This window comes from Pinus tabuliformis, chromosome 2_2 (assembly GCF_031772625.1).
Source record: "Pinus tabuliformis cultivar Carrire ecotype Pingquan chromosome 2_2, CPIR1, whole genome shotgun sequence".
Lineage (NCBI taxonomy): Eukaryota > Viridiplantae > Streptophyta > Pinopsida > Pinales > Pinaceae > Pinus > Pinus tabuliformis.
The window spans coordinates 142,610,643-142,637,595 of NC_142300.1; the positions used below are offsets into that span (position 1 = coordinate 142,610,643).

At 42.0% G+C, this 26,953-nt stretch overlaps 1 pseudogene; it reads right to left on the reverse strand.

Annotated features, from left to right (window-relative positions):
• Positions 1-15,424: 15,424 nt before the first annotated feature.
• On the reverse strand, positions 15,425-16,941 carry LOC149191761 (25S ribosomal RNA; annotated as a pseudogene).
• Positions 16,942-26,953: the final 10,012 nt, after the last annotated feature.

Genomic DNA, 26,953 nt, shown 5'->3' on the forward strand with positions numbered 1-26,953 from the left:
ACAAACCACCTTGGTCTGATGTGTCAGGCTTGAAAATTCATGTCATGTGCCAACCAATACAACATATACCACGAAATCCTATCAAGGGATGTCGTCGTGGAATATGTCGTGGAAATACTCAACCAATAAAACCTCGACCATATATTGTGCCTTTTGCATGTCATAATGTGAATCATATGATGTTGTATACTGAACCAGGGCCAGAGCTATGTAACAGTGGGATCAAAGTGTATTCCAAGCAAATTATGACTAGATGACTTGCAACCAAATCAAGCCTCAACAATCGAATCTATAACTGATCGTGTTGCAATGTTTTATTATGAATCAAATGATTTTCATGACACAAGTTCACAATAAATAACCATACCAAACCATAACTTTAAACGACAATTATTTGTCTCACCAAAGCATCATTGCAGTAGTTATAACCAAAAGAGATCATTGAGTTAAAGTTGTGGAAAAACCACTAGAATGTTTCTAAAGGTCATGTGTCAATTTTGGAAATGAAAGGTACAGGTAAGTTGATATATTTTATGGTTAATTACGCAGTTAACATGTGTCTTGGATGTTGATTAATCAATTTTTTATTTTTATTGTTTATTTATTTATTTTTTCTTTTTTAATTCGTTACTTTGTAGATTCATCATCAATTCCGAAACCATTTTTTATACTATTAGTGTTTATTGTATATTTTCTCGTTCTCCATTACATTGACATTATTTGGATCTATAAAACCCCTTTTTACTGCAACATATTTTAACAACTTTTTGTTGGAAACCTCACAAGATTAGCTATCGAGCTTAGTAAACTAAAAGGCCCTAATTTTGACTTAAGGTTTCATGAAATAGACTTTGGAAATGAGCTCTGAATGGGCATTTTAAAGTAATTCTCTCTTACTGCAAAATGTGAAAGCCCTCATATAAGTTAAGGTTCAATTCGTCCTTGGGTATTTATGCTCGACAGTCAATTCATTTATTCATTTATTTTGATACAACTTCTATTTCTGGACATATTACCCTTGTTCATGATCTTAAATCCTCAAGCCTTGTAAAAAACCTAGCCATTATAACTTGCTTATCTTTCCATACTCAATTATATTGATTGAGTTGTTTCAGCTCTAAAATTTGAAGAATTGCACTCAATTACTATAAATTTAGTGATAAAGGGTGGATAAAGGTTGAAGATAAAGGTTGGGGACAAATTATTACAAACTTTGCTCGCCATATGTCTAATCACTCTCATTCCTCAAAAATCCATGCTCAGTATTCCCCATTTGAAGCATCTATAACCCTAACACCAAATATATTGTGACTATTGTCATTACAGTTTTTGATCCTAGTCATATTGATGTTGTTGCTACTAAAGTTGTTGTTGTTGATGATCCAATTCCCAAACATTTTGATTCAACTAATCCTTGTCCTCTACCAGTAAATTCTATTAGCCCTAATGTTGAAAATCCTACTTCTAATCTTGAACACTTAAACATAGGCGATGTTTTCAGAGCTTCACCTCATGAAGAAGGAGGAAAATAAAAGGAGGTTGTGTCTAATGCAAACCTTGTTGAGTCATCTACAGGGAAACCAATGGTTGCAACTTATAATATTTTTTATGAAACAACATATAACTCAACTATTTTCTCATACATATTTTAATTTATAGGATTGTAGATTAGGTTTTGGACTTCTATTAAGTATTAATTACAGTTGTTTGGTTAGTTTTGATGATGGTTTTGTTTTGACAATCAAACTCATATGGAAAGTTCCTATTCACTAATTTTGATATATATATATATATATATATATATATATATATATATATATATATATATATATATATATATGGAATCTTTGAGGGAAAGTCGATCTTGTGATGAGTGACCATAATGTGATGCATGACTTTGTACAAGATACAAGGTGTTGTCATGAATAATGTGGATTTTCGTTTCTTTAAAAGGTCTTTTTTTTTTATGTAAATATGATGGCATGCTAATGTTACGGAAGTGGGTCCTCCCTCCCTCTTGAGTCATATGTGTCCCCTATTTATTAAGAGTCCACCATTTTAAAATGATTTTCCTTCTCACCTATTTGTGAGTCATTTTTATTGATGAATCTCAGTGAAAATAAAACATGAAACAATTGCATAACCCTATTAAGTAAAACTTGATTACAAATATCTAAATGGAGAAGGAAAACTAGATAAATATTCACACAGAGTATCGTATGAATGAGCCTAATTTCTTTAGTTTTGGGATAATTTGTTAAGTTGTTTTAGATATTTTGAGACACATGAAAATTTTGTTATAAGACTTCTTTTAAATAGTAGCAATGAAAGGAGGTTTAAAAGTTTTGTGTTTTTTATTAAGGTATACTTTAAATTTTGACTTTAATTATCTCTATTGTTTATTTGTCATCTCTAATAATTAACATTTTTTGCAAGTCATACCAACATCCAAAAGATCTTATTGAGTTAGCTGCAACAAGGCTGAGGCTATATTTTTTTCTTTACTACTTACATTTGACTCATAAGGTTATAAGCGTTGTCATTTCCAAAGAAGATTCTTGTCATATATTACTTATAATTTGTTAAGTTGGGATCATTATATCCAAACAATTTTTCAAATATACTCAATGAAGGATTTATTTCTTATCTTTCCATCCTATGTCTTATTGTTATTATTTATTTTCTTCACATTTTTTATTTGTAGTTTCATTTGTTTTGTACACAACGCCTCTCTTGTTGATGAGTTTCTATATGAAATAGAAGCAGTAAATATTGTTGAATTTTGTTTGACATGGTTGCAACTACTTGCTATAACAATCTACCATGTATGTCTTATCTTTTATAGTTGTAAATACATCGTTAATAGATGTTTTAATTCTTTTCTTATGTGACTTATGGCACTACTTATGGTTGGTCCATGCATGTAAATATAACAATCATATTAATGTTATTGGTATTTATTTATTTAGTTACTTTGAAATTGTAATATAGATAAAGAAGGTTATAAATTAAAGGCTACATTCCCATATTTTTTGTTCTAGCCTACCAAGGATTCAAAAAAATTTGGGCAAATAGTACTTTTATTTTGGACATCAGCAATATTGATCTCATAACCTCCCAATAGATACCTTGGTATGTATGTAGACCACACCAACAAGACCAAATGAAGTGGGGCGGTCACTCCACCATCCCCAATGTGACCTAATGCTTGACCCTTGTGTCAAAAGGGATTCCTAGACAATGTCTAATTGTATCTAGATTTACACTAACTAACTGAAGATTCTAGTTTTTGTTTTTATGGCCTTGGAGAGCATCCCCACCAACCTATTCGAAGGCCCTATAATCCTAAGCTAATGTTGGTGCGCTGCCAAAGAAATGAAAATTGTTTGATAAATTTAATTAAATTGCTTCTTAGTGGCTATTTTTTTATGTCATGAGTATATGGCATGAAACTCAATGGTTTTTTGAATTGCTTCAAGGAAAGAGATGAAAAATATGCAAATGTAATATTTTATTTCAATGAAAACTATCTATAGAAGAGTTATATATTTTCAATGCAATATGAAAACAATCCTCAAAACTCTCTCATTATCACTCTTATGTACATTAATATATTAGAATCGTAATATGCAGGAAATCAAAGAGAAATCAAAAGGAATAAAAAAGGAACGCACCAAAAACCTAAGACCCTAACAACAAGAAAGAATGCATCAAAGAAAAGGATTCAAATGTTAGAACATACTCACAACATAAGGCAAAAATGAAACATGGATACATGAAAATGGTGACTGACAGAAACACCCAACCTCCAATGTCACCGTTGGGAATAAAACCCAAGAGGATTCAAAACTTTTATACAAGATTGCAAACTCACTTATTTGAAGTGGATTTAAGAAATTTTTGAATGAGACAAGGACTAAATAATTAGATCTAAAGTTGGCCTAACCTTGGGCTAATACTGGTGTAGAAAAATTGAGAAATTTTAGAGAAAACCCATGCAAAATGCCTTTTTGAGTGTTTTAATGCTTTATAACAGAGGAAATAGAGAGTTTTAATCCTTTGTCACAAATCATACATAGTGTTGAACAAGCGAACACCACTCTTTCAAGACTGCAGAGGGGAGTTGAAGGGTTTTAGACCTAGTTTTGAAGTTTTTTTCAAGCACAACTTTTCATAATGAATTATTCTAAGACCCCTAATGATGACTCAAAAGCAAGAAAAGTAAACAAAAGAAATTAAATGAGAAAAAAATACCACAAAAAGGATCCACTAGGACTCTCTATTGTAAGCGCTAGTCCTATTTATATGGAATTTCCTCTATAGTAATAGGGTAATTTTGACCCACAGACCTACCCAAGGCCTATGAAATACAATATTTTTGATATCTACTCAACCCATAAAAAATATGGCATAGGAATGAATAATGAAATTAAATGGAGAAGAAGAAATAACTACACCTTATCATGGAAGGTGGATGGTTGGTGCTTGCAGTGATGAAGCTCCTAAAGGTCTTGGTATTTTCACTACTTGCACCTGTAACATGCACACAAACAACAAACAACCACTATATATATATCCTTACAGATGAAGTTGGCATTGTCATCATAATAAAATAGATACATACATTATCAATAAAATAGAAAAAATATGTTGCATTAGGGAAATGTATGATCTTTTTATTATACCAATCAATACTTACAATGTTGGTCCCTCTATGGTACTTTCCCTTGGCTCCTCCTCTCACCACAACTCATAAATAGGCTCAATGTGTTTTGTAGCTTATTACAAAGAGAAGTGAGTTTCAACTTTGATGTAATATCACTATCCCTAGCTTTTCTCTTACATTCTAGCTCTCATTTTGAGGTGCTTCTGTAGTAGACCCAAAGGGGTGTCATTTTGAACTATGTTGTACCTTAAGGATGAAATTTTTAGCTATAACAATTTTTCCCACAAAATTGATCACTCCAACTATTCCATATGACTCCTTGATGATAAGTTCCCTTCACAATGAACCATCGTGGAGGTCATCTATTTGATTAATAATCCAAGGGAGGATATGTGTCATAATGCCTCTATTTTTCTTGAATTATAAATGGTGGAGCTTGGTAAACAAAATTTTGAATCAGGCCAGGGGCCATTTCCTCAGTCATCCAATGAAGTTCCACCCTTGGATCGAGTCAAGTCTTGGATTTTATAAAACTTTACAATGAATTTTCCAATCCAACACCCCCCCCCCCATTGGCGAGTGTCTTGTAACTACTTTGTGTATTAATAGGCATCATCAAGGAGCTATAATAGTTCATCATATTACTTACTCTCTATGTCCTTGGGCAGTTCCTAATAATGATACATTTCTAGGCTTTCCTCTGGAATCATCAACCTTTAGGAATGTGACAATTCAACTTTGTTTAGTGTGGCCTCGAAATGGTGTGCCATATGATGCTGACAACAACCCATGAGTTCATAAACATCCATAGGGATCCTTGGCTTATGCCTGGGGTTGGGTACTAAATAACATAACCTATTAGATTATGTTGTACCTTATACATATGTATTTTATTTTTGGTTTGGTATGTGACATGAGTGCTTTTTATCTTGAATGGGTTGTTTTAGTTCAATGCTTATCATGATTATTGATTTATTTGCATTTGTTAGTCACATGTTCTAGGCTTGTCATAGGCACACCCATGGTGAGAGCGCGATGTTACTTACGTAATTCATCTATCTATGTTGACATTTTTCACAATCATTGAGGATTTATACAAGGACACACGTATACAAAACATGGATTTGACCATGGGTCTAGTCTTTCTAGATGGATTTCATAGGAAAGGTAGGCATTTTTATTGTTATATCCATTAGATATTAGGTGAATTTTATTGACCCTGGCATATAGAGGTAGATCTTTCCATGCCATTTCTAATGCATTATTGACCATCGTTTCCCTCTTCATTATGCCTTAGGTCTGATCCCATTAGGTTGTGACAATAACCCTTCTTTATTTTCATTTCATGACTTACAGGGTAGAGCATTCCTTTACATGGATGCCCTAATTTAGTACCTATTTTCCTTTTTGGTGTTCATATTGGATATTTTTATAATCTTGGAATACCTCCTTTATACCTACCATGAATCTAAATATGAGCCTCATTTTCTCTCCTTTGTTGTATTCTAGCCATACCTTGGGAGGATTCCCAAAAAAATCTACCTTGTGATTTTTTCTATACATTGCCTTATTTACTTATATATGTTGATCTTCCTTAGGCTTATTTCTGGTCATTTTAATCACATTTTTTGAATCCCTTACTAGATTTCACTTGGTTTCTTACCCTTACTAGAGAGACCATTATGATGTGTGGGTTTTCCTTTTCGTCCTCTCTACTTCACTTTGCTTAGGGAAGTTCCATCATCTTGGAACAAGTTTCTACCCCTTATACCACTTGTTTCTCTAGGATGAGCTTCCTTAGTATTCTTCTCATGCTTGTTAAATATGAGTGATACTCTTTGTTGTGTTAGTAGAGTTAAAGATAATATCAAAGATGTTATTGTGTGACAAATTTCTAACATTTCTTAGAATATTTATTGCACGAATTGTGAGGTGCTCTAAAGGAAGTAAAAAAGTAATGAAAAATACTTATATTAAAGTTAAAAATAAACAAAATGGCTTTAGGGGAAATTTAAATTTGTGTTTCTGAATGGAAATAAAAAAATATTGATAATTTATTAGATGACAATGATAATAATAAGAAGCATATACTTTTGGCCCACGGGGCGTATAATAAACAGTGATGGGGTGTATGGTTAAGTCACTTCGTGATGTGAAGGTCACTGATTCAAAAATCCATGGAAAAAATCCATTCATGTTAAGGGTTGGTGTGGCCCAGGCCAGGCGCGATACTCGAGTTATTTTTACAGCTTAGATGCCCCTAGGTCGCAGTTTATCAAGCCAAATATTAAACCTATAGCCATCTCTAGAGGAAAAAAGCTACTTGAACTAAAAAAAAACATATAGTTTTGATTATGAAGTGATCATGGAGATAAAAAAGTAAACATGTACTTAGTTTGTAATAAGAAAAATAAATAACTATATATGTACATATATTCATGGTAACATCTAAAACAAATAGTTTAAATCCATCTTAAATTTAGTGTTCCATGAGGATGCATCCACGAGCACTACTCTATAGTGCACTAAAATCTTATGGCCTAATGTCATATGTTTGATAGAATTCTATAATCACTTCGACAGGCCTCTTTTTCCAAGGCCATCAGTGCAACTCGACCAAATAATTGATTGGACAAATGGCCATCAGATATCCGAAAAACGCCTTTAGTTGGATAAACGATGAACAAGATATAAATATTCTGTCGAGTATTCAACACATAGTCCATTGGATAGTCCACGGCATCTCGTCGGATAGTCCACAAATTTGATGATAAGAATCCAACAAATTGGCATTGGATAGTCAATGGGAAATCCACAAACCTCTAGTTAGATAAACGACAACCATGAGATGAATATTCTGTCAAGTATCCAACTTCTTCCTTGTCGAATGTAAGATAAATTTCTGCTATAAAGTACACAAATTCAACGATAAGAATCTTACAATGGGTGTCAGATAGCCGACAGGATATCTGAGAATGAATCAAAGGCCAAGGTATGCATTCAACTAGGGGTTTCTAACATGTCTATGTCATAAATTTGATGTAGTAATTCGACACTGCTATTATACATCTGACGACCGCATTGTACATACAACAACCCCTTCTGGCCTTAATGTGTTGTAAATATGATGGTTTATCCAACGGGCCAACATTATATCTAATAGAATACACAGGTGAATCCAAAGACCCCTCTGTGTATCCGATGGGTTTTTCATTGGAAGTTTGACGGTTAATGGTGTATTATAAAACAAATTGATATTCATAGAACCATGATCCCTTGTTTTGATAAGAAGTATCAGACCGATCGAGGGGTGGTTTTTTAGGAATTATTTTGCACCTGATACCTAATAGCATGACACCACGTCGACCTAGTAGTGGGGCTAGCCCCTCCCATCATATCATTTAATCGTCATTTACCCACTTTCATATTTGAATCTGATATCATCAAGCGGTTGTAAATCCATCGATCCTATGGTTGATAAGGTGCATCCCCCTTTAACCTGCGTGCATTTCAATGCGATTTTAACCCCTGATGCGATCTGAAGGCCCACACTGATTACATCCAATGTTCAATTTGTAATGTCGGGTGAGAAGATGGGACTTTTATAACGCATGCCTTTCTATTGAGCGATATGATCCAATGGCAGTGAGAAATGCAAATCAATGGTTGTCGTGATATATCAAAATGTCAAGTGCATGGCATTTAATGACCCTAGCCTGAACCAATATTCATTGTTGCGGTAGCTAATCCATAGCTCGATAAGGCTTAAAAGAAGCCTCTTTATCAAAATGTATCTTGGGTAACTGCACATGAAATCTAATCAATCATGTCAGGGATTAACTATGTGAAATTCTCATACTTTTGCCAAAATTATTTGGAAAACTGAAGTGTTATACATTGGATTGAAGTTTTGGGGACTTATGTTTCTTTTGGAAATGTTACATTGCACTTTAGAATTTGCTCAGAAGCAGGGAATTGTATTGATGAAGTGGACCTTGAAATATGCCTTGCATATGAAACTAGTTGAGATATGTTGCCTCACAAAAGTTATAATGGACTATAAACCCTAATATGCCTTGATTAATTTTATCACATATGGATTTTATGGTTTTTGGCATTTCAATTTTAGAAAGAAAACTTGCATATGACAAAGGTTCGATAAAAATTGGAAGTCTAGGGTTTATAAACCCTAGCAGCCTAGAAGGATTGATAAGAAATCCCAAAACCATAGAGTTAGACCTAAATATGTTTTTCTTCTAAAAGAAGAAAAATATAGCTTATGCGAAGAAGGAATAACATCATGTTAATTCAAGAACATGTAACTATAGTAGTTATGGTTGAACCTAGAACACATGTTCAATAAGAAGTTCTAGATATAAAAAGTCAATTTGTCATGCCAAGAATAAAAACACCAAGATTAAAAAAAAGAAGGAATTCTCTCAATGTGAGTTTGTCTCCTAAATTTAATTTTACAAGGAGCATGACTGGAAATATCAATGTAGAAAAAAGTACTAGGTCTATCAAACAAGAGAAGGTAATTGAGGTAGAAGACTCATATGAACAAGTTAGATGAAAAAATAATAAAATTTTGACTTGATTTGTATAACATACATGAAATTTACTAGTAAAGATCCATTTCAACTGATTTGATGTTGAATTTGGGATGAAAACAAATAAATTGAGAATAAACTACCCAAAACTCACATAAATTGAGTTGAAGGTAGAAAAATAATCATCAAAATAATATAATCAATCAACAAACATTTTTATGAATTAATCTTAATTAAAAAGAATCGAGTGCATGAATACCCGAGTGAGATCCTCTCTTATTTTTAGAATAATTTATCGGAGTAGTCAAATCCTAGAGCAAATTTCCCTCGATTTGACGAAGCCACACATGAACTCAACATTAACTTTGTTGTTGCTCTGTTGTATTGAGGGAAGTTTTCTGTAATATTATCAAATCCTAATTTGTTATCTAATGAATAGGGCTAACCACATGAAGGTGGAAGCTCTTATGGCCCCTCCTGCACCCCACCTGCCTTCTCCCTCCCCCGCCACCCCCTTCTCACACACTCTCAATTCCCTAGTATCCAATCTATCTACTAGGAAATAGTTGAAATCAACAAATTAGGATTCGTGCATAAACACTAGCAAAACAAAAAATTCATAAAGAAACATACATGCTTTTTACATAAAGAAACATATAGCAATATTTCATTAAACTATAACATCCATTCATCCATCCATTAATTCATTATTCATAAACATAAAACACTTATTTCAATCAATTTTATCATCAAAAATATGTTTTCATAACATGGTACGTGATGTTTCTAATTATATAACTAGTAAATAATTTATTTTTCTTTTTCTTCACTTTTGAATAGAATTCAGAAATGATTTCATCAAATGTTTCTTCTTCCCCTTTGTTCTTATGGCCTTTGTAGCTCTCATTGATGACCCGATCATGTACTCACGACATCATTGAGGTTGTTGCAAGATGGGAAAATCATTAATTGCAACAAGAAAGAAATGTTGAATTGATATTTTGTTTATTATTATTACAAGTATTTCATTAATAGAAAGAGAATTAAAGTGTTCTTTACCTGCTTCAATAGCAGGGACAAGCTGAGTTGTTTTTAATTTATTGTTTGTCAGAGTTGTCGTGCCTTCTTTCGAGAGATGTTGAGGAATCTTGTCAAATAGTTATTCTTTGTGACCGTGATGTTCTTCATTTGCTTCTTATTGGATTGATTGGTCAACCACCTTATACTCCTTATGAGAGCACTTCTTCATGTTGACCTTTACTCCACTGTAGCACATGCCTCCGAGCATGTCGTTGGCGAAAGAGATCCTTTTATTCTTGATCGTGATTCTAGAACTTTTCCCATGACCCAATCAATATATATGGTGACATGACTTAAACTTTGATGCATACATACCTCACCTTGATTATGCTTTTATCATCGCGGCTTTATTTGATAGTTCTCCTCGATTGGTGTAGCCTTTCTTGCTTCATCTGCTCTCGCCTGTATATCATCCTCTCTTGAATCCCATAAATGGGACCCCCAATGAGACCTCTGCCCCCTTTGAAAGAAGACTTTAAGCAAAGAGGTTGACTTAGTCATAGAAGGATCTTCCTTCTTTTGATTCTTGTCGTCTTCTTTCACTTCTTGAGTTACATGAGCTTCTTCCCTTTTTCTCTTGTTGTTGTTGTCCTTCTTTAGTTTAGGAAAATCCCTTTTGTAGCATCCATACTCTTGGCATCCAAACCGTTCGACTTTTGACATGTAGTGGCCCCAACCAATTTGTTACTTTCCTTGCAAAAAGACACTGAGGTATACTCAGAAGGGGACATATACTTAGTGAACTTGCTTTCTTCTTGAAGACTTGATGGCTTGCCTTCCTTAGATCTTGATGTTGTTCAAGTTGCTTTTTTCAAATGGACTTTCTTGATGACTTGACTCGTAGTGCCTTTCATTCTTCAAGATGGTGTAGCTTGATGTAGGTCCCTCTTTGATTTGTTCTTCTTGTAGGTGCCTTTATACAACGCGTTTCTTCTTGCTTTGTAGTCTTCCATGAGGAATGATAGATGGTAGACCTTCTTGTCCTTGATGTGATTGAGACTTCTTGGCTTGACACTTCAACCTTGCGGATGTTCTTGAGATTCCATTTCCTTGATGTGTCACCTTAGCTCTGATACTGCGTTGAAGAATCTGGGGCAATGGGGTATAGCGGGATTCTTCTAGACTTGATAACAATTTGTGAATCTCTTTTGCAATTTATCGTGTTATCTTAATCTTCTTCTCTTCTTATTAATGCATGTGTGTTTACTTTCATCAAACTGGTGCCAAAAACATAAGAACAAGAACACAAGATGTTGGCTCTCTGCCAGGGAAAAACCTCTCTCTCTCTCTCAGAGATGAAAACCCTTTCGTAAATTTCCCTCATTGAAGCTTCTTATTGGTCATTGCGAAGCCCTAGACCCTTGACAATAATATCCCCCAAGCACAAGTTGATTCCTTCCTCCTCTCTGCACTTTGTTTCTTCAGCGCTTCGTTCCCTGGCACTCTGTCCTTCTTTCAACTTTTGATAGTCCATGGTGGACTAGCTCTAGAGGAGACTGCAACCTTTGATCCTTAGCTAGGTCCTTTACCAATGAATAAACCTTCATTCTCTTGACCAACCGAGCCTTTTTCTTGATGTGAGGTTGCAGGCTCGATGTACACCAAGTTTACTGCACCTGGGGCGATTTCCATCGCGACGAGACATGGAAACCCCAAATTTCCCGCACTTGGGATGCTTTCGACAAGGCGGGACATGGAATCCCCGGGTACCCCAAAATTTGGCGACCTTTGTTGAGGAGGGACCGGGAGACCCCATGTCACGCTCCTATCCTAGTGGTAGTATTTCAACCACGCATAAGCGGGTGCGGCACCGCCATACTTTTTCCTTTTACCAATACTTGAGTACACGGTCTGTGCCTACTTCAACACTCGGTCTGCACCTACTTACCATAAATTTATCTTCTTCAATTATTCTTTCAACTTGTCGTGTTGTGTGGTCATGCTGCACTGGCCCGCGGCCTGCACGACACAACTCCACACCTGAACTGCGAACCTGTCCGCCCGACTTTCCCTTCTGCGGCGCCCAAAATCTGCCCATTGGTGCAGTCCATAGTGAGGGCGCATGGCCCGCATGCAGTGCGGCCTGCCTTGCCAGATGGTAACCCACCCCGCTCTGCCTGTCCGCGTTACCAAGCCCGACCCGCCCTCTGTAATCCGCCCATCGGAGCGGCCCTCTTACCCGCATCCTTCTCTTCCTTCTGTTTTCACCCAAATCCTTCCTTCGCACTTGTTCTATGATGTGGAAGTCTGAGTTCGATGTCCCTTCGTCGAACGCCATCCTCCTTACTTATACGCATCCTTTCGCCCAAGGGTCATGTCTCTCGAGGATAACAAGGGTCGGCTCCATCAACATGCATGCCCGGCTGACCTGCCACATAACCTCGACACGCCCCATTCCAACGAACTGCCACGTCCCTTCGTGTGCACCGTCGCACCCATTGGTCGGCTCCAACACCTCGCCAATTACACCCGTCGCCGCACGTCGCACACCTGCCCGCATCCTGACTCGTCTGCACATGGTCACCTCTTTCATTCGGGCACGCAACAAGGGTCTTACGCACACCTTCCGTTTGTGGCTAGCCCATCGTGCAGGTATCAAGGGGCGTGCGCCATCCCCAACACGGCGCGAGCGACATGGTAACCCCGCATGTCACGCCCCCGGGCCTACAGTACTCTTCCAGCCATACTTGGCGAGGTGCGGCACCACCGAACACTTTCTTTTCACCAATACTTATGTTCATGGACTACACCTAACCATTAGTCTACTTAGTTTGTTTTTCACAACCAAGTAGTATTATGTTTCCTTTATGCCAATTAACACACATACACATTCATTATCATCAACAATTATACATGAAGAACACAATTGCACAGTGTAAAGGGAGGGGCAACTCCCTGAACAATGAGTCTACCCGAATACAATATATTATTCAACCCTACAATGTTTACGAGGCTTTACAAGTATACTTGGGAAACACCAAGTTTCATACTTAGCCAATTTTACAAATAGGCAACACCTCCGTGTGCCAGCCGAGTTCCTTGCCCGAGCTGGGCAGGCGCACCCTCACACGAGCTACCAACCATACTCTTCGACCGAACCTCGTTTACCGCTGCACGACGGGCGGGCGACCTCACCCGAGTCACCCAACGTTTCCTGTTGCACGATGGGTGGGCAACTTACCCGAGACACCTTCGCGTTTCTTCTTCCACGACGGGCGGGCGACCTACCCGAGACACCCCGTGTCACACCGAACAGTGGGTGCCTTCCCTACCCGCGCCCTCACCTGATAACCGAACCCTGTGCGTATCGTGTGTACTTGCCCAAGAGCAGGTGCATATATGCCCGCGCCTCTTTTGTGACCTGCTCCACTACTTCGCACTGTTTTCTTGATCACCGAATGCTCATGTTTGAATGTCCATCTTCGAATGAATGCCAAATGCTCTAACGCCTTGCCATATTTATACGAGCGTTTGGGCGAGTCGCTGCCCAGGCCGACTCGACCACCGCATGCCAAAACGCCCTTACATGTCGCAAACTTGCCATCCGATTGCTGGTCGGCAAACAATCCTTCGTTCAAGTCACCCCAGCATGTGATTTGGCCTGTGGGTTATGCCAAACGCTCCCACGCTATGAACCAACCATTGCTCCACCTCTAATGCGCATTATACTTATGTCCCTTCCCACATTTCGGTCGTAGAGTTCGCACTTCGCACTGACGGGGAGAAACCGAACCGTAGGTCCTTACACCGCGTTTCCCAGACTTGGGTAGCAATTTTTGTTTTGACGCGAAATGGAAACCCAGTGTGTGTCCACTGACTTGGGTAACAGTTTTCATCGCGCTGCGAAATGGACACCTCGAGTTCCCCGAAATTTGGTGGCTCTTCGTGGCCCCACAACATGGAAATCCGAAGTTCCACAAACTCTCGGGCAATTCAGGGTGTGCCACGACATGGAAACAGCGAGTTCCCCAGACTTGGGCAGCGGTTTCGAAACACCCCAAGTTCCTGAGACTTGCGAGCTGGTTTGCATCGTCATGGAAACCCCAAGTTCCCCGCGTTTCCTGTGTGTCGTAAAATGCGGAAACCCGTGGTTCCATCAAGGGCGCGACATGGAAACCCCAAGCTTCCCAGGCTTGGGTGCCAGGGCACAACATGGAAAACTCCGAGTCCCCGCAGGCTTGGCACCACTGGCTTCGGTCGTGGCGTGACATGGAAACCCCAAGTTTCCCTAGGCCTGGGCGCCGGGGTGTGACTTGGAAACCCCCAGTTTTCCCATGCTTGGGCGCCGCCGGTTTCGGTCGTGGCGTGACTCGGAAACCCCAAGTTTCCCCAGGCTTGGGTGCCGCCGCTTTCGGTCGGAGCGTGACATGGAAACCCCAAGTTTCCCCCGGCTTGGGCGCCGAGGCGCGACATAGAAACCCCAATTTTCCCCAGGCTTGAGCGTGACTTGTAAACCCCAAAAAAATTTGCGTCGGGCAGAAACCCCAAATTTTCGGCGCCGCCTGGAAACCCCACATTTTGGGCGCCGCATGGAAGCCCCAAATTTTGGGTGTCGGGTGGAAACCCCAAATTTTTGGCAAGACATGGAAGCCCCAAATTTTGGGCGTCGGCTGGAAACCCCAAATTTTGGGCGCCGCCTGGAAACCCCATGTTTTGGGCGCCGCATGGAAACCCCAAATCTTGGGCGCCGCATGGAAACCCCAAATTTTGGGCGCTGGGTGGAAACCCCACGTTTTGGGCACCGCATGGAAACCCCAAATTTTGGGCGCCGCATGGAAACCCCACATCTTGGGCGTCGCATGGAAACCCCAAATCTTGGGCGCTGGGTGGAAACCCCACGTTTTGGGCGCTGCATGGAAACCCCAAATTTTGGGCGCTGCATGGAAACCCCACATCTTGGGCACCGCATGGAAACCAAACATTTTGGGCGCCGCATGGAAACCCCAAATTTTGGGCGCCAGGGCGCGACATGGAAACCCCAGTTTTCTCGGGCTTCGGCGCCTTTTCCGTCGCAGTGTGGAAACCCCAAATTTCCCGCCCCCAAGAAATGAAAAATCGTCGTCTGAAGGAAAGAGGCAGAGGTGCGAGAGGATTTCCCGGATTTTGTTTGTGACAAGAGCGAAGCTCTGAATCGAGGCGACCAAGGGCTGAATCTCAGTGGATCGTGGCAGCAAGGCCACTCTGCCACTTATAATACCCCGACGTGTATTTAAGTCGTCTGCAAAGGATTTTTCTCAACGACCATTTGGAATTGAACTTCAAAGCTGCCCCGACCGAGATGCTTCACGGTCACGGTTTGCAAATGACACGGGCCCCTGGGGGCGACAAAGCAACGCCATACTGCGGGTCGAGATACAGTCGAAGAGTGACATGCACCGCTTCTAGCATGTATTCTGACTTAGAGGCGTTCAGTCATAATCCGACACACGGTAGCTTCACGCCACTGGCTTTTCAACCAAGCACGATGACCAATTGTGTGAATCAACGGTTCCTCTCGTACTAAGTTGAATTACTATTGTGGTGCAGTTCATCAGTAGGGTAAAACTAACCTGTCTCATGACGGTCTAAACCCAGCTCACGTTCCCTATTGGTGGGTGAACAGTCCAACACTTGGTGGATTCTGCTTCACAATGATAGGAAGAGCCGACATCGAAGGATCAAAAAGCAACGTCGCTATGAACGCTTGGCTACCACAAGCCAGTTATCCCTGTGGTAACTTTTTTGACACCTCTAGCTTCAAATTCCGAAAATCTAAAGGATCGATAGGCCACGCTTTCACGGTTTGTATTCGTACTGAAAATCAAAATCAAATGAGCTTTTACCCTTTTGTTCCACACGAGATTTCTATTCTCGTTGAGCTCATCTTAGGAAACCTGCGTTATCTTTTAACAGATGTGCTGCCCTAGCCAAACTCCCCACCTGACAATGTCTTCCGCCCGAATCGACCCGCAGAAACATGCCTTCAGGTAAAAAATAGGGGCAATGCCCCATCTCCGCCCCATGGAATAAGTAAAATAACGTTAAAAGTAGTGGTATTTCACTTGCACCGAAAATGACTCCCACTTAGTCTACACCTCTCAAGTCATTTCACAAAGTCGGACTAGAGTCAAGCTCAACAGGGTCTTCTTTCCCCGCTGATTCTGCCAATCCCATTCCCTTGGCTGTGGTTTCGCTAGATAGTAGATAGGGATAGTGGGAATCTCATTAATCCATTCATGCATGTCACTAATTAGATGACGAGGCATTTGGCTACCTTAAGAGAGTCATAGTTACTCCTGTCGTTTACCCGTGCTTGGTTGAATTTCTTCACTTTGACATTCAGAGCACTGGGCAGAAATCACATTGCGTCAGCATCTGCAGGGACCATCGCAATGCTTTGTTTTAATTACAGTCGGATTTCCCTTGTCTGTACCAATTCTGAGTCGACTGTTAGACGCCTAGGGAAAAGCCCCTAGCAGGGGGCATTCTACGCCTGTAGCCCAATCAGCACACGACTGCCCGCCCTCGCCGCGAGAGCAGCTCGGGCAGACTGCTGACAGCCCACGAGTTGAGGGCACAGACCCCTAGGCCTAGCCCTCAGAGCCAATCCTTTTCCCAAAGTTACAGATCCGTTTTGCTGACTTCCCTTACCTACATTGTTCTATTGACCAGAGGTTGTTCACCTTGGAGACCTGATGCGGTTATGAGTACGACCGGGCATGAACGGTACTCGGTCCTTCAGATTTTCGAGGGCCACCGAGGGCGCACCGGACACCGCAAGACGTGCGGTGCTCTTCTAGCTGTTGGACCCTATCTCCAGGTGAACCGATTTCAGGGTGGGCAAACTGTTAAAAAGAAAAGATAACTCTTCCCGGGGCCCCTGACGATGTCTCCAGATTTCCCAACGTTGCCGCCATCGCCATGTCCCGGTTTGGGAATATTAACCCGATTCCCTTTGGATGCTCGTGCAGAGTGCACCCTTGATACAAGGCTTCCCCATCTCTTAGGATCGACTAACCCATGTCCAAGTGCTGTTCACATGGAACCTTTCCCCATTTCAGTCTTCAAAGTTCTCATTTGAATATTTGCTACTACCACCAAGATCTGCACCGGGTGTTACACAGTAATTTGTCACCATTTGTCACCGTCCCTGTTACCCCTCACCCACACACTGGAGGACTCATTCTGGGACCTGTGAAAAGTGACATGACCTGAAACCACTTGCATCATATTCCTCTAAGTATGAGCTTCATTTGCCATGAAGACATCTCCTGCAAAATACCCATGAAAACAACTCTTTTTGCATTTGCGCGGATCCATAGTTCACTGCCCGCGCCAATGAGGGAAATCCTCTAAAGAGGGTGCGCCATTGGCGCTCTATCTTAGAGTCGCACTCGCGCCAACCAAATTGAGTAAAGTTTTCAAGGAACAAGCTTCCGAAGGTTCTCCTTAACCCATCCACCAACTAAATCTATGTTGAGCTAGGATGGTTTGGCTTCGAATCTCCATAGAAGGGAAGTGGTTTGCCACCTTTCATGGAAGTTTCCAAGTGATAAAGCTAATTCCATGAATAATGTGGTTGATCCTATCTCTTTCCTCTCTATCTATAAAAGCTTGTCTCTATGCCTTGAGCAAGCTAATTCTAGTTAGTAGTTCCAGCATAGTGATAGAGAATACCAGGAGTTCAAGAGTTTGAAGCTGCAAGAGCCTTCTTTGCACCCATAAGGCCAAATCTAAGTAAGGAGATTCTTGTCACCCAAAGAGAGAGAGGCTTGTTTCCCATTCTAACAAGCTTTGCAAGACTTGTGTAGCTGACTACCCAACCAAAGGAGGATTTGACGTCAGAACAATGGTTGTATTCTTCTTTGTTATTTATCAATAATAGATGACTATCATTATGGTTCCACTCTCATTGTTTTATGTTTGATGCTGAGTTATATCTTTTCTGACTGATATATAATTGCATCTACTAGATTTTATGCTTGTATTCGTGTTATTCTTTGCATGTGCAGGTGTCCAATCACAGAGATCGTGGGGATCATGACCGGCCAAGACAAAGGAACGAGAGCGACATCTCTTCTACGAATATTAGCGTTGGAATACAAGTAAGTTCTCACCATCCACTTTTTATTTGCAATTAGGAACTTGCATGATAGCATTGTGTGATTGTTGCTAGACCTGGTCTGGGCTAGTAGGGATCATCTCTGTCCGCAAAGAGGATTTACCTCCACAACAATTTGGTGACTCCGCTGGGGAGTCTTGTCTCTTTGGTTTCTCGTTTGATTGCTTAGATAGCTTTCTGGGTTAGATTTCTTGTTGTCTCTTGCTTCCTGGTTTGCCTGGATACTGTTTTCAAGCCCTGGATTGCTTGTTTTCGTTTTTGATTTAGCAAACTTGATTAGCGCGCTTTTTAGCCTTACAGTCGCACCAATTGGTGCAAGTTGCTCAAAGACAACCCGCGCCAATCCCATAAAAGCGCGAGTTGCAGCCTGACAGTCGCGCTAGGCCTGTCAACTTTTCCAGTTTGCTTGTTTTCGAGCCTTCCGAGCTTGGGTTGGTATCTTGCCACATCTTTTTCAATTACTGGAGTGTGTTTGATCCTTGTTTGACTGGTTTTAGACCTCCATCCTTCGGGTGTTTGCCTCTTTCTATCGATTTCACATTTTAGCCCTAGGGAATCTAGTGGCTTTGTGCATCGAGCCTTCCATAGGAGTCTTAGGTTCTTTGATCGTCCAGTCGACTTTGTGATTACCTTTTTGCGCTTGCTCAGTAGTTGTCAAAGCCTTTTATTGATATTCAAGTGATTTGCTTCTTTTCCACTTGGATTTCGCTTGACTTCGTACGGGATTAGATTACATAGTTCGTAGAGGTCTTTGTGTTTTCTTCTTGGTTTGAAGGACTATTTTGGTGTTTTGGGGATTCGATTGTGTTCTCATTGAGTGAAATTTGTCTCTTTTGCTCGGTGTTATTATCTCTCAAAGTTTGTTTAGTGCACTTTGCCATTGAAAGAAAACGAATAATCTCTTTTGCGTTGAATTAGTTAATTGAAATTAGAAGCTTTTCATTGATTAGTGATTTAAAACAAAAAAAAAAAGTTTCGTTTATTTGTCATTAGCTGCATTAGAGTGGTTCTTGATTGTTTGTTGTCATTTTGTTTGAACAATTCTCAACTCTCTTGTAGTTAGTATTCATCGAACGAAATGATGTTCTTTGGCATATAGTTTGCATTTAGGGAATTGTGAGAGATTACATACGGTAAGACCTAGAAATTGAAACTTAACTAAAGATCAACCATAAAATGAACTGAATGAACTTAAAAATGCATTGGAACATAACGCTCACTGATTAGAGGTCTAGGCTAGAGACGTGCTCCGGCGTCGTTAAACCTAGTCACTGTTGTTTCACATTACGGTTGGGTGATTCCTCCTTTTGTGACTCGATAGTGGTCTAGCAGGGACTTGAGCTCCCACGTACCGTCACGTATATAAGGGAGACCCCACTAGGTTATCATCTTTTATCCACAGGAAGCCTTGTCTGCCGCCTTACAAGCCGTAACGCACCGAACACAGCATTCGGGAAGATTGACTGCCGTACGGGAAGTCCTTGGTTTTCATATGACTGCCGAGGTGTATATGCAGTTTTACGGATTTGTTTGGTAAACCATTTTGCCTAGTTCTCCAGAGTAGTCACTTTTGATCCTTTTTAGACTCCTTAAAAGAAAAGGCTCACTTGAGCATTTTGTCACTTCGGGCTCACAAAACATTCGAAGGCGACTAGAGTCACCTTTTTGTCCTTTTCTCGACTCTTAAAACATGAAAAGGTCAATTTTTGTCTTTGCGTCTTAAAATTTATTTGACCACAATTAACATTACCTGGTTAGATCTTGTGTGCGTTAGTTTGAGTAGGGTCCTTTATCGTTAGATTCCCTTAGGTCTTGTTTGAAGTTTATCATCCTGGCTAAACCATCGACTCCTGTTCCGAGTGATCAAGGGTCTCCATCTTCCGTTGCTCCTGAGGTACCAGTTGTGAGTGATACTCTTCCTGTTATCCCGAGTATCCAACCGATCAACTCTCGTGACCCAGGCGACGAGGATTATGAAATCAATTGGAACCCCATCTGGGAGCCTGACGAGGATGATATTCCTTTTACCCCCCTTCGTCTCCAATGTCTACCTCTCACATGGATGAGACATCTCCTAGAGTAAGCGAGACACCTATTTTGTCAAATATTGACACTCCTGTCCCAACTACTTCTCTTCTCCCCCCACGCTACAAGTCCTTGAGGGATAAAGTAAGTGCCAGGATCCCTGCTTCGAGTATGTGGGACCCCCACATCACTCCCACCTCGGGATCTTTTGTTTCACAAGTCCACACTACACCTGTCACTTCAGTTCCGACAAATCCAACTGTTTGTGTAGCACATTCAACTCCGGTTGTTAGTGCCGTTACAACGTCTTCAGCTTTGAACACTGGTGCTGGTCCCCCTCACGGTCAAGTGAGTAGCGGCCAGCTGGCACAAACACCTAAAGTTATCCATCCTGCACAAAGTGCACCACCCTCTTCTGGTCCCATCTCAGGAGGGGGGCCATATGATGCCTATGGACAAGCTGTTCAGGATCCGAATGTACAAGGTTCATTCTATTATTACGATTCTGCTGGTCAATACCTTCAGCTTTCTCAACCCTTGCCTACTCAACCTATTGTTGAGGTTTCGGTACCATTATCCGTTACTTGGGATGCCACCACTTTCCATGGGGGCCAAGTAAGGCCTGCACAGCTTCAGGGACTGCCTAACCAAGGCCATCCATCTTATGTGCAAACCCCCCAAGGGCAGCAATATTATGGCCAGTCTCACCCAAGACAACCTGGGGGCCTACAAGGACAACCCTATCAGGGACAACCTTTGGCCGCTGGTGGTCCATCTTTTACTTATCTGACTCAACCTTCTGGTTACCAGGGGCAACCTAGTACCCAGCGAGGTTACCCGTCTGGACAACCAAGACAACCTTACATCCAACAAGGTCAACCTGGTATCTAGCAGGGTTATCCCTCTGGACAAGCAGGACAAACTTATATTCAGCAAGGTCAACCGGCAGTCCAACAAGGGCATCCTTCTGGGCAAGGGGGGCAGCCTTACGTAAAGCAGGGCCAACCCACTGCTCAGCCTAGTCATCCTTCTGGGCAAGGGGTTCAGCCTTCTGCACAGCAGGGCCAACCCATTGCCCAGCCTAGTCATCCCTCTGGACAGGCTGGCCAACCTCAAGGTCAACCAGCCATCTAGCCCGCTCAACCATCTATTCCGCAAGGACAACCCTTGGTTGCTCAAGGACAACCTGGTACCCAGCAAGCTCATCCTTCTGGGCAAACGGGTCCATCCCAAACCCAACCAGGCCAACCTTTCGGCCAAATGGTCCAAGCTCAACCTGTTCAAGGACATCCTTCTGGGCCCCAGACTCAAATTGGTTATCAAATGCAAGGTGGGGCACGACCCCAACCTTCTTACCAAGCACAACCTTCTTATCAGGCTCAGTATGGAGCTCAGTAAACACATGGCTACTAGCAACCCTAGGGGCAAACTCAATTTACCCCTTATCAAAATTATCAACAAATGCAGGTCACTCCTTACCAGAATTATCAGCAACAGTACGTTGCACCTGCAGGTCAAGTTGCTAATCCATGGGGTGCTGGGGGATAGACCCAGGGTCAACTATCTACTTATGGACAGAATCCTTATGGACAGAATCCATATGGATAGAATCCTTATGGACAGAATCCTTATGGACAGAATCCATATGGACAGAATCCATATGGACAGAACCCCTATGGGAAAAATCCCTATGGGCAGAACCCTTATGGGCCAGGCCCATCTGGACAAAGTCTATGGGGGCAACCACCACCTAGTTGGAACCCTGGTACTACCTCTCTTCCATAGCCACAAATGTCCTTTAACCCTCAGTTGCCTTTCTTAGCGACATTGGAACTCCCAGATGTGTCCAAGTTGACGAATGATCCCATTCTTCATAACCCATATTGGCCACCAGTTCCAACTAAAATACCCGGTGATTGCCTGAAATTCGATGGCAAAGCTGGTGAAGACCCTCAAGCCCATGTCATGACCTATCACCTTTGGTGCTCATCCAACTCGTGGCTTGATGATTCCATCCGGCTCCGCCTCTTCCAAAGGACTCTCACCGGCTCGGCCGCTAAGTGGTATATTGAGTTGAATCGCGGAACATTTCAATATTTTAACTCATTGGCTATGGCTTTCCTAACTCATTTTCAGTTTCCCATTCGGTATGAGACAGGGACATATCTCCTTACATCTCTCAAACAGGACACGACCACGCATATATCTGATCATATACATGAATGGAGACGGCGTCGTCGCTTGATCAAATTTTGGATTCCTGATCAGCTCCTGACCGATTGGTTCACGACTTCCTTTGTCCATGCAATCACACGAGACATTGCCATGGGAGCTTGTGTGACTGAAGAGAAAGCTATCGTGTGTGCTCAGTACCTCGACTTAGTTTATTCTCAGTCAGGTACTTTATATGATTATTTACTAGACGCCCCGAGACCCGGAACATCCAGAGCTCTGCCAAAACCATATGTTGACGGTGTTATTAGCTCTGTAAACGCATCTTCAAAGAAATCATCCGCAAACCCTGGGAAGCAAAAACAGAATGCTTCTAATGGAAACAATTCTCAGGGTCAATCTAATTCTGGAAACACTTCCGAGGTTAATGCCATTCAGTCCACCACGGCGGATAAATCCTCCAAAGGGAAAAAGAAAGGGAAAGCCAAAAATAAATCCGAACAGCCCAAACAGGACTCCCCTAAACCTCCACCCGAGGAAGGAGCCAAATGTAAACCTAAGTATCCTTGTCTTATCTGTGATGAGGATCACTACACTAAAGACTGCCCTAGGCGGTTCGAAGTTAGTCGATTGTTGAAAGGTGCTCCTGGGACTCCTACTGTGCTTAAAGAACCTTTCCCTTCACAGCAAACTCAAATGGTGGCAGATCCATCGCAACCCTCTTCTTCATTCGGCTCTCAAGTATTTATGGCTGGGACGATCCCCATCCATGTCACTACTCGAGCAAAAGAATATCCATCTCATGCCAGGAAAGAGCCGGAGGTCCCCTCCAGTGCTCCTCCATCCAGTTTGGGTCCACTCCACATCGAAAGACCTAGCATTGAGATGACTATCCAACCCCCTCCAAAAGGTGTACTCCGGAATTCTTCTTACAACCCTAATGCTCGTGCTTCCCAGCACTAAACCATCGTTGAGGACTTAGCTCAGGCTCCGTCTGCTATGTATGCTTTAGAAGTGCTCTAGAGTTGCCCCTCCCAAAGGAAGTCCTTGCTATCGGCCATCGGTGGCATAGACCCGACTGACTCAGATCTGATTTCTTTTGATCTCGAGGGCTATACGCTGAGACTGCCTGACCAAATCGCTTTCCTTATACAGGTCATCATCAATGGTAAAACGATTCATCGTACAGTCATTGATGAAGGTGCCTCAACTTGCATCATGTCTGTCGCCTGCTGGAGAGCTATTGGTTCTCCAACACTGAGCCAGTATCCTACGACATTAGAAGCCTTTGATGGAAGAGAGTCCCATCCTTATGGTATCCTCCAACGATTGCCCATCTCCTTGGAAGGGAAGACGATAGAAGTGGAGGTCAAAGTTGTCGACGCTAATCTTACCTACAACCTCCTCCTCGGACGTAGTTGGACATACGCCATGCAAGCCATGGCTTCCTCCCTTTTCTGTGTCATTTGTTTCCCTCATCAGGGGAGGATTGTCACGGTGGACCAGCTCTCCTTCTTCGCCTCTTCTTCCGAAGGCAATGTGCCTTTCGTGGAGCATACCTCCAAATCATTCGAGAGTGTGGGAGTCAGACTCTTTAAAGATCTCGCCCTGATGGGTGTCTTTCCCCTCCCACCTCCTAATCTCGCTCCGATTAATATGATTTCTATGCGTTCTGATCCGTGGGTCCTTCCTCCCGCTAATAAGATAGAATCTTGGGGCGATATGATGCCGTTGAGTCCTGCCGAGCTCAACTACGTCGAAATCGTTGCTGCATTGGCTCCCCCTCCCAAACCTGCTCTTCCGAGCAGTGTTCCCGACTCATATGTTCATTTCCCTTGGCTTGGAGATGATGCTACTTCGAATCCATTAAAGGAAATATTTCCTTCCGATGAAGCCATCATAGAGACCATGTCTCTTGAGGAACCTCCTTGGTCAGATCATCACCACCGTTCCTCGTTCCTCCCTGCCCATCAGGAAATGATCGCCTGTCTTGAATGGTTTGCTTTGTGTATCCCATTTCAGCCCCTTCAAACACCTATTCAAATTTACCAAGTGTCTTCTGAGGGCAATATGGGAAACATTACGCAGACCCAACCCATCGACATCTCTGTAGTAACAGGGATTGTCGAGCACATTCATATTGGAGTCACTTGTACTCCAGAGGAAGTTCAACTCTACACCGATCTATTTCACGAATTTCGTGATGTCTTCACTTGGTCCTACGAAGAGATGCCCGACATCGACCCTAGCATAGTGGTGCACGAGATACCTACGTATCCAGGTGCTAAGCCTGTTCGTCAGTGCCTACGCCCTGTGCACCCCCGAAAGGCCACAGCCATTAAAGCTGAAGTTGAAAAGCTTCTCAAGGCTGGTTTCATTTACCCCATTCCACTCACAGATTGGGTTTCTAATATAGTCCCTGTAAACAAAAAGCAAGGTACTATTCGAGTCTGTGTTGATTATCTTGACATTAACGCGCCTGTCCTAAGGATAACTTCCCCACACCTTTCATCGATCAACTTATTGATGAGTGTGCAGGAAGTGAAATCTACTCGTTTATGGACAGTTTTTCTGGATATAACCAGATCAATATTGTGCCCACTGATCAACATAAGACTGCTTTTATCTATCCTTGGGGCACTTTTGCCTATAAGAAGCTCCCTTTCGGTTTAAAGAATGTCGGCGCTACCTTCCAACGTGCAATGTCCTATGCCTTTCATGACATTCGTCACATTGTACAACCGTATCTGGATGATCTTCCAGCTCATTTAGTCAAGCATCAGGACCATCCTTCCCATCTTCGCGAAATTTTTCTCCATTGTAGACACTACCGTATTAGGCTCAATCCTCATAAATGTGTCTTCTACATTGAATCAAGCAGACTACTTGGGTTTATCGTCTCCCGAGAGGGCATCCGTCTGGACCCCCTCAAAGTCAAAGCTATTTTGAACCTTCCTCCCCCTACTTCTTTGTAGCAGTTGCAGAGTTTGCAGGGCAAAGCAAATTTCTTAAGACGATTCATTCCGAATTATGCCGAGGTGGCTAAGGGTTTTACACGGTTATTGAACCGAGATACACCCTTTCATTGTGATGCTATCGATCAGGAGTCTTTCAAGCATCTCAAGGGTCTCCTTGTCTCTGCTCCATTATTGCGACCTCCGAACTACCACCGTGATTATACTCTGTATCTAGCCGCCGCCGATACCACTATCGGCATGGTTCTCATGCAAGATGATGATGATGGCAATGAGCACGTCATATATTATCTCACTCGCAACCTCTTGGATATGGAAACTCGATACGCTTACATCGAGAAGTTGGCATTGGCCGCTGTTTGTGTCGTCCAACGCTTCTGGCATTATATCTTGTTGTGCACCACGACCATGATTTCTGACTGCAACCCGATGACGTACATTTTGTCACGACAGTTGCTGGGGGGAAAATACTCAAAATGGATCGTAATCCTCCAAGAGTTTGACTTGGAATTTACTGCCGCCAAGTCTAAGAAGTCCCTGGTCTTTGCTGAGTTACTCTGTTCTTTGTCGTCTCCTTCTGCACCCTCTCTTTCAGAAGATCATATCCCGGACGAAACTCTTTTTCTGATCAGCACCCTCGATCCCCGATATGGGGATATTATCGTTTATTTACAAATGTCGTCTTTCCGCCTCGCTGTATCCAAAGATGCTCGGTGGCGGATCCGCCATCAGTCTGAACCCTATCGTATCATAGGGGACACCCTGTACCATCTCGGTGTTGACTCCGTTCTCCGTCGATGTCTTACCCTCGAGGAAGTTGAGAGAGTCTTGAATGACTGCCACTCTGGCGCCTGTGGTGGTCACATGTCCGGATATGCCACAGCTCAAAAAATCCTTCGCCCTGGTTATTTCTGGCCATCCATTTTTAAGGATTGCATTCTTGCTGTCTGCTCATGTCATGCATGCCAGATATACCAGTGGAAGATGTGTGCGCTACCGGCCCTGCTGCACCCTGTAGTGACCGTAGGCCCTTTTTCAAAATGGGGCATTGATTATACGACCTGTAAGCCTCGCTCGGCCGGGGGGCATGGGTTTATTATCATTGCCGTCAATTACTTTACAAAATGGGTCGAGGCGATGCCCACATTAACTGAAGACGGTCATACAGCGGTGCAGTTTTTGTTCAATCATGTTATTACGCGGTTTGGAGTTCCACAGGCCATCGTCACAGATCACAGAAAGCATTTCCGTAATCACATGATGATCGAGCTGACAACCCAACTAGCCTTACGGCACGATAGTTCAACCCCGTACTATCCTAAGTCTAACGGCCAGGTTAAAGCCGTTAACAAGGTTTTGGTTACGATGCTTCAATGTACTGTTG